General features: G+C 39.6%; 1 pseudogene across 1 annotated transcript in view; it reads right to left on the bottom strand.

Annotated features, from left to right (window-relative positions):
• Nucleotides 1–5961: 5961 nt before the first annotated feature.
• Nucleotides 5962–17040, bottom strand: part of LOC125408682 (ATP-binding cassette sub-family G member 3-like) — a 35229-nt pseudogene continuing 24150 nt past the window's right edge. Inside the window, exons 14-17 of the transcript XR_015738518.1 lie at nucleotides 14336–14493; nucleotides 9509–9598; nucleotides 8605–8690; nucleotides 5962–6489 (exon numbers count right to left, since the gene is read on the bottom strand). The product of XR_015738518.1 is annotated as an ATP-binding cassette sub-family G member 3-like (transcript). The remainder of the gene's footprint in view (nucleotides 6490–8604; nucleotides 8691–9508; nucleotides 9599–14335; nucleotides 14494–17040) is intronic.

The raw sequence follows: 17040 nt of genomic DNA, 5'->3' as shown, positions 1-17040 counted from the left end.
AAATGTTGAATGTTACAGTAATATTTGGGCCACTATTGTACCTGAATATCTTACAGGCATGTTACTGTTGAGGTCACAGAGTTTAAAAATAGGTGATACTGATGATTACTCTTCTCCTGTAGGAACATGCAAAGAACCCCCCAGCATGAATGCTAGCAGAAGGGGTAAAGCCACTAATCACATACCTGTTTTATTTCTCTGTGCTCAATAAGGAAGTGGGGTCTTCAGCAATAGGGTCCTACTATCAGGTTATGGATAGCAATAAACAGTCTTGGCAATAGTCTGTGATGTTTGGGGAGATCTATAGGAATTTCTTTAGCCAATAACTCAACATTAACCTATTCCTGCCACTCAAGGTTTACTTGGTGACATGAGAAGTCTTTTCAGAGCATTGTCTCCTCTATTATATGGTGAATATATTATTATTCCTTTAATATGTACATATTTATATGGTGCTTACTTCTACAATAATAGAAAATTTCCATATAGGTTTTCAAATGGTCCTTAGTGTCAGTGTTCCTTCTTTCTTTACTCCTCTATCTTGCCCTCCCACTCCTTTCCATTTAATCTCATTCTGGTTTTCCATTTATCTCTTTATAACTTTATACTCTTATTTATCCTTCCTTGGAAGAGCCCCTTGTTCTCCCTGGTCCCTTACTAAATGCCTATATGCAAATCAAAGCACACATGCATAAAGCTTAAAAGACAACATCCACATATAAGATAAAGTATACAGTATATGTCTTTGGGGACCTGGGTTACTTTACTCAGAATAAGTTATTCTAGACACATTCAGCAGCTGGATAATGTTCCATTATAATGGTATCACATATTCAGTATCCATTTATAAGTTGATAGACACCATTTGTGGCTATAATTACAGAGCAGCAGAGAGTAGAGAGAGAAAGTGTCTCTATAGTAATATTTAGAGGTCTCTGGAGCTATACACAAGAGTATTCCAGCTGGATCTTGTGGTAGATCAGTTTTCAGGTTTTGGAAGTGTTGCTGGTTTCTGGAAGATGCACATCTTGGTTATTCATGTTTGTATTTTCTGCACATGTATCTGAGAATCTAGCGTTACAATATTTGAAGTGTTTCGTGGTGTAACTGTCCAGTCTTGTATATGTTACGTAGATGTTCTGTCATTTTTATTGATGCAGCTTACTCTGCTCCTGGCCATGCTGGGCAGCTATGTGGTCCCTATATTCCATCCTATTGGGAGAAGTGTAAGCACCCTGGTAGAGAGCTGTTCTTCAAGTCAGCACTACTCACAAAGGAACAGAGCATGTCTAGAAGGAAATACTGACAAGATGGCAGGAAAGAACTTGGAGTTCTTTGGTTCGGTAACAAAAGAATGGGTCCCTAGGGAGTAAAGACACACGTGGTGATTGGGGGTTCTCACGTGGACAGGCTGCAGCAGGACAGAGGGTAAGTCTAGAAAGAACAGAATGGAGGACAAGAAGGAAGATGAAATTCCCCTACCTAAGTACTGTCTAGTTGTAGATGCTGTGGGTCCCTGCTAGAGAAAGTCTGTGGGTCAGCACAGTGAGAAAGGAATGTAGATAGCCTAGAAGGAACACTGTCAAGGACAATGGGAAGATCTAGGGGCACACTGAGTCTGCACCAAGAGCCAAACTGAACTTTTTGTTACATTGTACATCAGTTTGTAAGATATTTAAAAACACATATATTGCTGATGAGTACTATGCTGTTATGGGAAAAGACTGAATGAAGAAGGTATGAATATAAATTATAGAAACCCAAGAGAAATAAAGACTTCGAAGGTACAGATATAGGAGCTACTAAGCCATAGTATGTAATCTCTAGGACTGCAAAGGATCTTGGAAACTAGCAGATCAGAGAGTGAGCAAGGATTCTAAGGGGCAATTTCTGCAGATACTGATCTGTAAGGCAGGGCCCAAAACCTGTGTCTCAGCAATGTTCCTCAGGAGAGCCTCTTGCCAAATTCTATACCACTGAGTTAAAACAAACTTAAGTGACTTTTCAGATCAAATGTCACAAGAGTCATTTCATATCACAGGAACCCTGTCATTTTATAGCAACTATAGCCAAGACCCCAGTCAACATTCCTGAGCCATTACATCACCACAGAGAAGTGTCCACCTGTCCTGGCTGGTTTTATGACAAGTTGACACAAGTCAGAGTCTTCAGAGAAGAAGGGTCCTCAGCTGTGAAAATGCCTTCATAAGATCCAGTTGTAACTCATTTTCTTAGTAAGTGATCAGTGGGAGATGGCCCAGAAACTGTTCATGGTACTGCCCCAGGATTGAGAATCCTGGCTTCTATAAGAAAGCAGGCTGAGAAAGCTATACTGAGCAAACCAATAAGCAGCAACCTCCTCCATGGTCTCTGTGGTACCTCCTGCCTCCAGTTTCCTGCCCTGTTTGACTTTCTGTGCTGATTTCCATCAGCGATAAACACTGATATAGAAGTATAAGCCAAATAAACCCTTTCCTCCCAACTTGCTTTATGGTTATGCTGTTTCTTCAAAGTAATACAAACTCTAAGATACAATCCATAAATCTTATTAATGAGCTCATCAAAGATGTTTCAGAGGTCACTCATGTGTGGTTTGTTTGTTTTCGTTGTTTGTAAGTAGCATCTTTTGCGGCCCTGGGTAGCCTCAAACATACTATCTACCTGAGGATGACCTTGAACTCCTGATCTTCTCACTTCTCAGGTAATGACTGTAAATGCAAATTTTGTCCAGCCAGGTCCTGCAGCTGTTCAGTCCCAAACTAACACACTGAGGCTTATATTAATTATAAGCTGTTTGGCTAATGGCTCAGGTGTATTCCTAGATAGCTCTTACATCTTAAATGAAGACATTTCTGTTAATCAATGTATCGCCACAAGGCTATGGCTTTCCAGTAATGTTCAGACATTTTTCTCCTTCGACAGCTGCATATCATCTCCTTGACTCCACCTACTCTCTCTATATCTCTGTTCAGATTTCCTGCTTGGCTTTACTCTGCTAAGCCCTTGGTCAAAACAGCTTTATTCTTCAACCAATTAAAGTAACAAACATACAGAAGGACATGGCATATTAAATGACACTATCAGCTTGTACCACCACACCAAGTTCAGCAAGTTCAGTGACTTTTTAAACTTTAGAAGTAGCACAGTTTTTTATACCATATTTTAGAACCATGCTTTTAAAAGAATTTGTAATTTCTTATGAACCAGATAATGGCCGGTGATGGATTCATTTAGTGGATATATGCACTAACTGTGAAGATGAAGATATAAAAATGTAAAGAATCTAAGGTTCTCTAGGACAAATTCTCCTTTTCCAGGTAAAAGACATTTGGTTGGTTTCCTCTCACGATTATTATCAGTGAGATGAACTAACATGCAATACTTAAGAAAATTACCTTGGTGTTTGGTACCTTTACCTTACAATTTAGTTTGCCACTATCTTGTAAATTTAAAAGAAAATTGACAGTTGCTTATTTAGTATATAACAGAAACTTAATATAAAAAGTTTTCATTAGGGGTTGGAGAGATGGCTCAGAGGTTAAGAACATTGCCTGCTCTTCCAAAGGTCCTGAGTTCAATTCCCAGCAACCACATGGTGGTTCACAACCATCTGTAATGGGGTCTGGTGCCCTCTTCTTTCTGGCCTGCAGGCACACACACAGACAGAATATTTTATACATAATAAATAAATAAATATTTTTTAAAAAAAGTTTTCATTCGATATTTTACACAAGATGTTCCTTTTTTATATTTGTAAATTTATTTCAAAAATTTGACAATCTTATATATGTCCACAATGTATTTCACCCATATTCCCTCCCTCCCACCTTTCTGATTTCCCTTTCAACCCCTTCATACAACCCTCTTTACAAGTCTCTTTCCCACATTCTTATCTTTGTGTTCTGTCTTGTGACCCATGGAGTTTAACCAGGGCTCTCTGTGTGACCCTGGTTTATAGGCTGTCCCCTGGAACCTAGCTGGCTCTCCTGTGAGTATACATGTGAAATCAATGACTGCCTATCTATCACAATCTACCAGTAGATTCCCATTTCTTTTACATGATTAAACAGCAGAATGGAGTATAGTCCTCTTGAGTCCCTCGCTGACCTTATGTTGTGGATGAGGGACCCAGTCTTGTGCAGGTAGTTGTAGATATTGTAGACGAACCATGGTTGCAAGGGCTGTGTGTGTCATGACCATAATGTAGCATTCCCAGCCATTCTTCTCATCTTATAGTTTCTGTAATCTTTATACCCCTCTTTCATAGAGTTCTGAACATTAGAGGAGATGGTTTTTGTGCCCTGTTTAGGGTTAAACATTCAAGAGTCAGTACCTTGGGCTGGAGAGATGGTTCAGAGGTTAAGAGCATTGCCTGCTCTTCCAAAGGTCTTGAGTTCAACTCCCAGCAACCACATGGTGGCTCACAACCATCTGTAATGAGGTCTTGTGCCCTCTTCTGGACTGCAGGCTTACACACAGACAGAATATTGTATACATAATAAATGAATGAATATTTTTATATAAAAAAAGAGTCAGTACTTGAGCAGTCATGAGTCTCTGCACTCACCATAGTTCATTACAGAGGGAATCTTACCTGGGTAATGCTGGCTGTAGCCTGTGCCCATAAGTATAAGTAAAAATATTTAGAAGACAGTTTGCAATCAAATCTCTTTAAACAATTGTAGAATATTTCTACAATAGAACATAAACCCCAGTTGCTGGTTTTAGTTTTGATTTACAGAACAACAACAGCAACAAAAAAATTAAGTTTTGCTCCTGTAGAGACCAGTCTTCAACAGCTCACTAACTGAAGGAATTCCACAGATTCAGAGGACTAATCACTCCATAGACTTTTCTATTTGAGGAGTAAAACTGAATTCTCTGGGGTCAGCAATTGGAACAAATCTTAATTCTCTGTGGCTGGCAAGCAATGGAAACACACAAACACACATCTCCAAAACATCAGGATCTCAGCGTGGGTGCTGATGAATGGTGAACCTTCAGCAGTCAGAAAGCTGCAGAGGAGATGAAGAGCATGCAAACCACTGAAAACATAAATGGGCACGCAAGGACTTTTCTAAGGGTCAAAGCTTAGTTCTTCGTTTTTATTATTCTTTCTGTAGCTTGGCTACTCTATATTTTTTCTTTTCTGTTCTTCTACCTTAATGTTTTTCTTCTCAAAAATTCCTGATGACTTCCTTCTCGCTATTTTTCCCTTACAATTTATACACCCCAGCAGAATCTTTCAAACAATATGAAATTTATAATGTGGTTACATTCAACATTTAACTGAATTATTACCATGAATACAAGTAAAAAACAACATGTTTCCCATTTCCCTTACATGATTAAACAGTCTATGTATTTCAGGTGAAAAACAAGTTATCCACAAGCTCCCACAGACAGTTAAATATTCATCTTTCAGATATCTCATAGATCAGGAGCCTTTCAGTCATAACTACTTACCTAGGCAATAGTCTTTTATAATTGCCAAAAAAACAGGCTACTAGATTCACGTTTCATATTTCAAAGTTCCACTATGTTAATTAACCATAAAATTTTTTGTTTTCTAGTTACATGAAGTCAATTGATTACAGTTTTTTCAGGTATTGTGCACATTGAAACCTGAGAACACATTTCCCAATATCAAAAAAAATTGAGCATATTCCTGAGACTCAAATGTTTTCCTTAATTATTAACCTAAATAATAGTCTATATGGTTCCTAAGAGAAACTCTTCAGTTCTAGTTTTATGACAATTCCCTGTTCCTATTTTCTATCCTCTCCAGTACCTGCTGTATCAGGACTGTGGATAACACTTTTTCATATATTTACCTATATTAATTTTTTCACTAAACTAACCTCTACCATAATCACTTACTACATTTGATAAAAACCCTTAATCATCAAAATTCTATTGGAACTACCACTATTATTATAAAATCAATACTTCAGTTAAACAATACAGCTTATGAGGAAATCATATTCATTATAATCCACAGGAACAACTGTCTTTTAGACCATGATATTTCCATGAGATAATCACACTACATTAAAGACAGTGGGAATCCCTTCACACTCATTCACACCATGGCAAATACCAAAGAAAAATGGCAGCAGCAAAAATGTAAAGGCATGACAGTAACAAGAGACATTCTGGAGCCAAAGCCCTTAGGGCCTTGCCTATCTATGATCTACCCATCAGTGCCTTGAATTCTGGTGGGCTAAACTCCTGAAATTCAAGTGCCACCTACTGCTCCTCAGACATGGTTACCCATCGGTAAAGTTTTAATGTTTTTAAGATCAGTTTAATTCAAAGAATGTGGAAGACTGATTTAAAAATTGTCTCTTTTCTCTAAAAGCTAAGAACCCCACATAGGTAATTGATAAGAGGATAATCGTCATACAAGCTAAGGCCACGTGATTCTCCCAGAAGCCCCATGATGAGAGGTTAACACCCTGGATTGTCAAGTATTCTTCACCAGTGCATCTGTAATTCAAAATATACAAAATAAATGTCAAAGCTTATTCAGTAATTCACTGTTCCTTCCTTTGAAAAACTGTTTCAGCACATCATTAAAAACTTCATCTTTATATTTTGTTGATAGCTGTACTGATGTACTTACAATTTTGTTGTATATTATGTCAATCTATACTACTTGAATGAGGTACCTTTGTTAATTTCAAAAGCCACCTGAAGAAGCACAGCTATCACATATATTTAAAAGCACAGAGGAAGTAGGCTTAGAAAACTTGGATGAGTTCAGAGAGTTGCACTAAGATCCAACTTTTTAGACTTAACTGTGTCATTCATTTCTAAATCTACAATGCTGCTCTCTTCAAAAGACAAGGGTGCAGATAAAGGACTTGTTTCTCCCAAAGCAGAAAACCTCTGCTTATTAATTACACACAGACCCTGTAAGAGACCAAAGTTTTGTATAATTCTGCTGACTCAGCACACAATCAAACTAACACAACATCAATTTCTAGACTGAGGACCAGAGGAGACTAAGGGTTTCTGAGAGGAGTCAGTTCATTGTTGTCATCTCATGTAATAAGAGAGCAGTAACAACCATGAATGCTCAGCTGTGGAACATCTCCAGGAGCCCATGGCTACAGACAGAACCTGGGTAGCAGTTGCATCACAGCAGGATGCAGGGACCAGGACACAACTTAGAAAAGCAGCTGCTGGTAAACGACAATACTGTCTGTGTATCTCTATCTGTATGTGTCTTCACTCTTGTGTGTCTCCATCTCTGTGTGTCTCCATCTCTGTGTGTCTCCATCTCTGTGTGTGTCTCCACCCCTTTGTGTCTTCATCTCTGTGTGTCTCCATCTCTGTGTGTCTCCATCCCTGTGTGTCTCTATCCCTGTGTGTCTCCATCCTGTGTGTCTCCACCCCTGTGTGTCTCTATCCCTGTGTGTCTCCATCCCTGTGTGTCTCCATCCCTGTGTGTCTCCATCCCTGTGTGTCTCCATCCCTGTGTGTCTCCACCCATGTGTGTCTCTATCCCTGTGTGTCTCTATCCCTGTGTGTCTCCATCCCTGTGTGTCTCCATCCCTGTGTGTCTCCATCCCTGTGTGTCTCCATTCCCTTATATCTCATAGGATTTAACAGTTCCCAAATCCATAAAAAGGGCAGATTTCTTCTTCCTACTGTGAAGACAATCCTTTTTTGAGTATGAGGTCTGTGGATACCTTTCCTTGGTTTCTCTTTACCCATCCAAATTTTCCTGACCAGAAATTGGAAAAGAATTTGTATTAGAAAGATACCAGACTGTACCAAGAGAAAGAAGATGTGGCAAATAAGATGTCCCCCATACTTGTTTTCTTATCAGCAATTCAAACATAATTTTTTGATACTGTTTTTCATTATTACTTTGAGCATCCATGAAAGATTTAACATATCACCATATTCCTCTCTCATTTTATATCAAAAGCAAATTAATGGGAATGATTATAGAAATCGAAGATATTTTCAAGGCATTAGACAAAAATGATATTTCCTTCCAATATAATAAGATGTATAGTTTTCATTTTTCTTTGCAGGACAAGTCTCCTGATAGGACATTTTATAAACACACACACACACACACACACACACACACACACACATACACACACACACACACACACACACACACACACATACACACACACACACACAGAGTGGGGAGAGGCACCACCCTTTGATTTCTTAAAGTCTTCCAGAGTGTGGGGCAGAGGAAATACCCTGAAATCTGGAAGGCAAAATTCACTCACTTTAATCTTGCTGCCCTGACATCTTCAGGCTCTGCTCACAGGTACGATAATCTATACATGTGAAAACTATATATACCTGTAAACTATCAGAGCAGTCTATGTCAAACTCAAAGGTTCTGAAACAATTCAAATCCACAATCAAGACACCAAAACTATTTTTAAAGGCCCCAAAGAGCCCTTTGTGCACATTATCTACACAATGGGGCAAGATGGAAACACAGCCAGCTGTGCATTGGTTACAAGGACTCACTCTGGGGAATGGGCTTAATCCTGAAAGCATGGGTTTCCCTTCTAATTCTTGAAGCATTCTATGTCTCCATTGTGACACTGAACTCAAGCTTACATTACTAAGTTCTGACATCTACTGACTTCTGCTGTTTTGTGTTCTGGACAGAAGTTTTGTCCCAGGAGTTCATTGTGCAGCAAAGCCTGTAACACAAACAGAAACAGGGAAAGGCAAATAGTTTAATATTTCCATAAGTTTTCAAAGAATAAACACAGCTATAACGTCAAGTTCGATATTGACTGTAATTTGTATATATATTTTTTTTGCAAAAATATTTAGAAAAAATATCTCACCATGTTCAGTCTGCCCAGCAAATCAGTCCCCTTCTCCATACTCAGAGGTTTAGGATTGAAATGATGGGGTTTCCCGACTACTAAGAGGTGGACTCTCTAACTAGGCTACTCCAGGCTCCTCCTTCTCTCCCAGTCTGTTACCCTGTAAACACTATATTTAAAACAATACTACTGATTTATAGTAACATTATTTTCTTACTTTTATTTTATCAAATCCAGTTGTGATTATGGGATTAAGAAAATCTACTGGGACACATGTTCCTGCAGAGAAAGTTTGGCAAAGCCAGATGGCTATAAGCATCACATGGTTTCTGTTTCTTTACTTTCCTGATATAAACTATATATCACAATCCCTGGTCCTTTCCTTATTTCCTCATTGGGCAGGATCACAACTGTCTGCTTTTCATTGTATCATTTACCTTTCCTCTTTACCCTGGGATTCTTCTCATTCTTTATTTACCTCAAATGACATGTAACTCAGGAAAATCTCAGATGACTCACTGATCTTCTGCTAAAACCAACAGGAAAGTTCTCATCTTTTGCTCCTGGAAGGAAAATCCTGGTCAGCGACTGGTTAGAGATTACAGCTGGAGAAAGGACTTGGTTGGAAATCATTTAAGTTGCTACAACTGGAGAACCCAAGTACAGTGACAGACAGGACAACTTACTGTAAGTCCATAATGTGGAATGCTCAAGTACTGAATCCATGAGAGCCCAGGTATGAAAGTTCCTGAAAATACTGACAGACCTGAGAAAAACTGTGAAGGGCAAAACCACAATTTAGAAGCAGTACAGTGATTAAGAATTCTAGACAAGGTCCTCCCTCTTCAAGACCCCTTCATCCTTCTGACTGTTTCTGCTCAGACCAACTTCTTAACACATTCTTTCAGTTAACTCTAAATAGAATCTTTACTCTTTGCAAACCTAAGGCTCCTTGCAGGATTTAACAGAATAACTAATCACACCATTCTGCAGGAGCCAAACTTACAGATATTGCACAATCTTTAAAATGTCATGCAGCCTATGAATACTCTTTAAAATTTAAGTACACCTATCCCATGCATTTAAATCCTCTACAGATTCTTCATAATATCTAATTTATGCAGATATTATAAATGATGAACTTGTGGGGGAAGGGTCGTTGTTTGTTGGTTTCTGACCACTTAGCCCTGAAATAATCACACAAAAACTGTATTAATTAAATCACTGGTTGGCTCATTAGCTCTGGCTTCTTACTGACTAACTCTTACATATTAATTTAACCCATTTCTATTAATCTTTGTATGGCCACTCATCATGATCTTGACCTCTTTGCTCATATACAAGACTTTAAAATGTTCATTTTAAAGGTTTTTCTTGTGCTAAGACTGTCCATTTCCTCTCGGCAATGATGTCAGTCATCAGTCTTTCACTTAGATGTACTGTGTCCCACCTCCTTAGCCTTCTGAACTGTGATCTTGGTTAACAACACAGGAAAGGGGCCTCCCAGGTCTGTTTCAACTTGTTTTCTGTTTTGTTTTTCAGATTTTTAGCAGTATTTGGTTCCCAAGCAGGAAACCATGAACTGGAAATTTTAGCAAAGAAGTCTGGCTGAAAACTTTGTAATCTGAGAAAAAGCAAAGTGAAGGCGTGATCTGTGACAGAATTGATGAGAAACTGACTTTATTTTCTGGTGGAAAGGCCTGTGGGCTCCCTAAGACAGGAGATATGTAACGTTCATGTGCAGAGAGGCTTGCAGTCCTTCTGAGAATGACTTTAATCTTAAACAAACCTATGTAGTTCTGAGTTACTCTAAGATAGTATTCATCACACCAGCATCAGCATGAGGAAGGGAGGAGGCTCTATCCATCTCAGTAGTTGGTACACTCCTACCAGTGTATATTAAATTTCTCATTTAGTTTGTTTGTTTCTTTGGTATTTGTGGAATTTTACCTGGATTCCTAACCCAACAAGGGCAGTTTATTTCACAGAATGTAGGGAAACTTCCAGGAGACAATATAACATCATAATATCTGGTGTACTCCTTTTGAAATTTTCCCTTATATTCTCCAGAAAAAAACTTACTCTGTTGTGTACCCACATTCTCCCACTTAAATACATAATCACACATAAGAAAGGAAAAGGGGCGGGGTACACAGGTTTGTCCATCTTACTAAGATGGACACATTCAGTCATTTTAACCCTCCATCAATACACTAGAGTCACTGTAGAACTGCATTTTTTTAAAATCATCTGTAACAATGCTTAGGCAGTTCTGGGCTCCAAGGTAACTGGGTTTCCCTTCTACACTCTGAGGTAAGATGACCAGAACCAACAATGGGCAGAACTTATGGAAATAATTCCTGGGCCTTGCTGTTTCTTCTGTGCTTTGGGGTCCATGCTATGGATGGCATCAGTACCAAACTGTATAGATCATCTTGCCCACAAGCGCCATGTTTGTCTGCTGCCCCATGTCCTGAGAGTCTGGCAGCTTAGCAATGAGGCAGATGAAAACACCACCACCATACCCCAACAAAGTGCCCAAAGAAGAAAGAGAGTCTTAGGTCTAAGAACCAGAATGTCAAGGCTTCCTTTACAGAAAATAATCTACAGTCCTGCCCAGCATGCTTGGCAGAGTACTCTGAGTCCAATACTTAACATGATAGAGCAGAACTTTCCATTAGTTTTTCCTCGTCTCTTATATGTAGTGACTTCCATCTTAATTGGGTGTTGTCACTATGGGCAGTGAGCTAGAAATGCTGAAATATAGGGTAGGGAGACTTAGGGTGTTCCATATATGCTCAAAGAAGTGAGGAACCCACTGGGGTTTTTTCCGCTTTTTTTTCTCGGGGATAAAGAATCATGGGGGACAGTAGACAAACTATTATAATGGCACTAACCAACCATCCATTTTCTGATTGTATTTATGGCTTGCTCTATGAGATGGAAAGCCTGTCAAATGCTGTGTCTAGTGGGGTCATAGGTCCCAGTGGAGTATCTACTGTTACTCTTCTAAATGGATGTGGTATTAAACTGACTTCTAATGAGTTGTTGTGATACCCATAGATTATTACATCTCAGACCTTCATCAGAGAAGCTTTCTTTGTAGGAGATGATGATTAACACAAACCCAATACAGTTCAGCATACAAAGAAAAGAGACTGCAGAGAATCAAGCCCTGAATGGGACATCTGGATATCACACCCTCCTCCCAAGGATCAAGGATCATGATGAAGAGAGGCTAGAGAGACTGTAAGAGCCAGAGGCAGTGGACGACTACAACAAGACAGTGTTTTCCTGTCACAACAGGACAGTGACACATATGAGTGCCGAGCAGTTGTGACAGCATGGGCATCACTTGTACAAGATCAGGACAGACAAAATCCTGTCAAGGAGCTGAGAGCTGGAAATGAAGTCCTACCCCTACCTGAGGAGCTATTGGCAGTGATGGCTGGGGGGCGGCTAGTTTTCTTTAAGGATGTGATCCTTGAGAGCCTACCAATGCTCCAGTAGATGGCCCAACACATGGGCACGTATGCGCACAGCTAAGTAGACCCAGTAGTTTGCAAAAAACAAAGCAAAGAATGAGGCAGGGAGGGGAGAATGTTGAGATGTCAGGAAATGTAGCGGTTACTTCCCTGCTGCTGAGACACAACACCATGATCAAGGCAGCTTGTAGAAAAAGAGAGCTCCTTTGGCCTTGGTTTTCCAGAGTGATAAGAGGCCATTTGGCAGGCAGCAGGCAGCAGACAGCAGGCAGCAGGTAAGGAAGTGGGAGAAGAAGCTGAATGTTCACTTCTTCATGCTACAGTGAAAAGCACAGAGGAAGGAGAAGGAGGACAGGACTATAAACACCCAAAAGCCCTCTCCTGTCCTGCAACAGACTTTTCCCACCAAGTCTCTACCTCCCAACAGTTCCACAATCTGTCCAACAGCAGCACCGTATGTAATTAATGGAGGTAAAAGACTAAAACTGGGTAACCAATTGCAAACATTGACCAGTAGTGTGCTAATACTGAAGACTGATTAGTACTTAGGAGTCTGGAATCTTCCACTATTCCTAACACTTTTCAGAACACAGGTGAGCCCTGACATAGACATCAAGTGCTGAACAATTACCTTGATCATTATTGTAGAACATTACTTTAAGATGTGCTACACGTATCTATGCTGTGGATCATTTGTTTAATGATGCAAAAATATGATGCATTCTTCTATGTTGCATTTGTTTAACTTTGCCAAGTTGTGGGATGCTTTGCCTGTCTACACACCTGATTGATAATAATAATAAAGAGCTGAAGGACAAATAATGTGGCAGGATAGGATAGGCAGGGCTGCCAGGCAGAGAGAATAACTGGGAGGAGAAATCTGAGAGGATGAAGGAACAAGAAAAGGAGAAGAGGAGGATGCTAGGGGCCAGCTACACAGTTACACAGCCACCAATTCACACCGACACTCATGGAGTAAGGTGAGAGTAAGATACACAGAAATGAGAAAAGTTAGGGAAACCCACAGAAACAGCTGACCTGAGCTAATGGGAGCTCACTGATCCCTAATTGACAGCTGGGGAACCTGCATAGGACCAAGCTAGAATCTCAGAATGTGGGTGACAGTTGTGTGGCTTGAGCAGTCTGTGGGACCATTGTCAGTGGGACCAGGATTTAGACCTAGTGCTTGAACTGACCTTTTGGAGCACATTATTTTTGGAAGAATACCTTCTTCAGCCTATAGATGAGAAGGGAACAACCTTAGTCCTGCCTCAAAGTGATGTGCCAGACTTTGATGACTCCCCATGGGAAGACTTACCTTCTCTAAGGAGGAGATGAAGGGTGGGGTGGGGGAAAAGTAGGAGAAGCTGGAGGAGGGGAAGGAGTAGGAACTGGGATTGGTATGTAAAATTAATTATTAATAAAAATAAATAAAACAAGAAAAGGAAAAAGCCAAGAGGCAAAAGGTAGATGGGATAATTTAAGTAAAGTCATAATGGCTAGAGACAAGTCAAGCTAAGGCTAGGCATTTGTAAGTAATAATAAGATTCAGTTTAATTTATTTGGGAGCTGGGTGGTGGGTGCCCAAAAGAGCAAAGAGTAAAGAGTAAAAACCAATCATGAACTATGCTTTCCCATTAGAGACTACTGAATAAACCAAATCTGCTATGATTAAAACAGCAGGCTAGTCTTTCACACTGGCATTAAAGGAAGGCAGCAGTCTATCTCACTGTTGGGGTGTCAGTGAATCACACCAATTTCTTGAAGTTCTAATTTATTATGGTTTTATAATATGATCCCAAGAAATGTCTGTTAAGAGCATACTAGAAAGGGCATGTCAACCACATCATAGGACTACTTCAGAGCAGGAGCCACAAACCCTAGGAGCAAAGGTGACTCCTCTCCTACAGACCATAATAAGCTTTAGAATAAAGCCTCAAGTCCCAAGCCCTGATCAGTCAAGCAGGTTACATGTGCAAAAGAACACAAGGAAATTCTTCCTCTCAGAAAACCACAATTCACACTCACCAGCATTAACACAAAGTAGGTGGTCACAAGGAATGTTGTTGGTATACCCACTGCAATCTGCCCTGCCCCTATAGACAGCAGCAGGGAACTGGCAGAAGAAGCCAACATCATGATGGTAAATATCATAGTGAAGAAACCCTTCACATCTGTGTTGACTCCTTAGAAAGAAAATAAGTGGAATCAGTTTATCTAAGTCAAGAAAATTGTACATATTTCAAACAATGCTTTACTAATCAACAAGACTAATAACAGTTTCACAGCCACCCAACTTCTCTGTGTCTCTAACTGTTACCTGATCATGTGGATGCTGGGAACAAAATATGGGGACTTTGGAGTAGCAACATATGCTCTTAACCAATGAACCTCTCTCCAACTCCATCATATGACTTTTTTTTATCTGCCACAAAATTACCTTTCCATATACTGCCTGTTCCCATCTTTGCATAACTATGAGAAATTTATGGGATCCTGACATGGAAAACTACAGACAACATAAGTGGTCCAAATTTTATCACAATTTCTCACAGGAGAGTCAGTAATAGAACACATTCATGTCCACGTCCCTCTGTGATTATTATAATTACATTAGTAATGAAATTGGGATCAGGACTGTGCCAGTTCATTTTTTTGAAATTTAACACAAGCTTGCATTCTAAGGGTAGAGGGAACCTCACTAAGAAAATACCTCCTATAGATTTACCTGTAGGCAAGCCTGTGGGGCATTTTCTTGATGAATGATTTATGTAGCAGGTCTAAGATAACTGTGGATGATGCCATCCCTGGGCAAGTAGTCATGAGTTCTATAAGAAGACAGGCTGAGGAAGCCATTAAGAGCAATCTAGTAATCAATATTCTCCTATGATCTCTGCCTCACTTCGTGCCTCCAGGTTCCTGCCCTGAGTTCCTGCCTTGATTTCCCTTCTTAAAGGACATTGAACTGTTAGATGAAATAAACTCTTTCCTCCCCAGTTTGGTTCCGGTCACAGTGTTTATCACAGCGCTAGAAACCTAACTAAGTCAAGGGTTAAAAAGCTTGCAGAGGTTTTAATATCTAGAGGACAGTAGGGTGTCATCAAATTTAGATTTCCCTAGGAAGTCACAATATAACTGATCTGAAGGAAGCAATTACAACCTGATTTGTAATCTTTATGGAGCTAATGTTATGAGACATACAAAGTTCTGTGTTTTATAATAGTCACATGGACACAGTTAGAGTCTGGGGGAGCTGAGTTCTGTGCCTAATTGTTTACAAAGTTAATGTTATTATTATCATGATATGCACAATGCATGTATGGGTATGATTGTGCATGTGGCATGGTATGCATGTGCCGTGTTGTGAATGTGCTGTGGTGTGTATGTGCCATGGTGTGTATTGTCATGATGTGTATGTGCCATGGTGTGTAAATGCCATGGTGTGTATGTGTCATGGTGTGCATGTGGAGTCGAAGAACACCTTTCTGGAGTGATTCTCTCTTCCACTGTGGATTCTGAGGATCAAAATCAGGTTGACCGATTTGCAGGAAAGCACATTTTTTCATAACCATCTTATGGCCTAAATGACTGGTTCTGAATATTAAATCTCTTATAAAAATGTCTAATCGCTATCAGTGCTTTTCTTTGAATGTCTGTGTGTGAGAGAGTGTTGCATGTGTGTATGTCTGTGTGAGTGAGTGTATATGACTGTGTGAGTGAATTTACATGTCTGTGTGTCTTTATATGTGTGTGTGTGTGAAAAGTATGTAAATTTTGAGCAATAAATCTAGGGTGAAGACTATCCATGATCCATAAATGAATCTGTATACATATTTTAAAAAAGTTTTATGTTACATCTTGTTAACAAACCTCAAATTTAGTGTTCTCTGTGTCCTCTCTCTTTTTAAAATTAAGCATCATAAGACATTGAACACAATTAAGTTCTTTTTCACGCGTACATATGTATGAGATATCACCCACTTTTCTATATTGTACTTACATATACAGATACTTATACAGAAACACAGGAAAAATACACAGCTAGAATAAGAGATGTCTCACTGATTAAGAGCATTTGCTATTACTACAAGGCCCTTGATTCCAATCCCAGCACCTACAGGGCATCTCACATTCTGTAACTCCAGTTCCAGGGGATCTGATGTCCTCTTCTGGCCTCCCCAGGCACTGCATCCACCTAGTGCACACACACACACACACACACACACACACACACACAAAGGCAAACAAACAAATGAAGGAAAAATAAATCTTTTAAAACACCTTTGGATAGATACTAGTAATTGACCTTGCTGCGTTGTCACTGTCTCAAATGTGTACGCTATTTTCACATTAATTATAGTGCACAGAATCTCTAGTAAAACACAGTTTCATAAATGGTTTTTGTAGCCGGGCAGTGGTGGCACACGCCTTTAATCCCAGCAATCAGGAGGCAAGAGCAGGTAGATCTCTATGAATTCGAGGCCAGTCTGATCTACAAGAGCTAGTTCCAGGACAGGCTTCAAAGCTACAGAGAAATCCTGTCTTGAAAAACCAAAGAAACAAAAACTTAAAAAACAAAACAAAAAAACCATAAGTGACTTTTGTACTATTTTGTGAACAAGTCTTGAAGACTGTCTTCACCCTGAACTCCTGATTTGATGGCACACAGTGAGAGGAGCTTTTCTACTCATGCTTTCCTACTTTAGACTCGCCGCAGTTGTACAAACCAAAAC

This window comes from Myodes glareolus, chromosome 8, assembly GCF_982192425.1.
Source record: "Myodes glareolus chromosome 8, mMyoGla1.1, whole genome shotgun sequence".
In the NCBI taxonomy this organism is placed as follows: Eukaryota; Metazoa; Chordata; class Mammalia; order Rodentia; family Cricetidae; genus Myodes; species Myodes glareolus.
The sequence above is the reverse complement of the archived record's forward strand: the minus strand, read 5'-3'. Positions and strand labels throughout refer to the sequence as shown.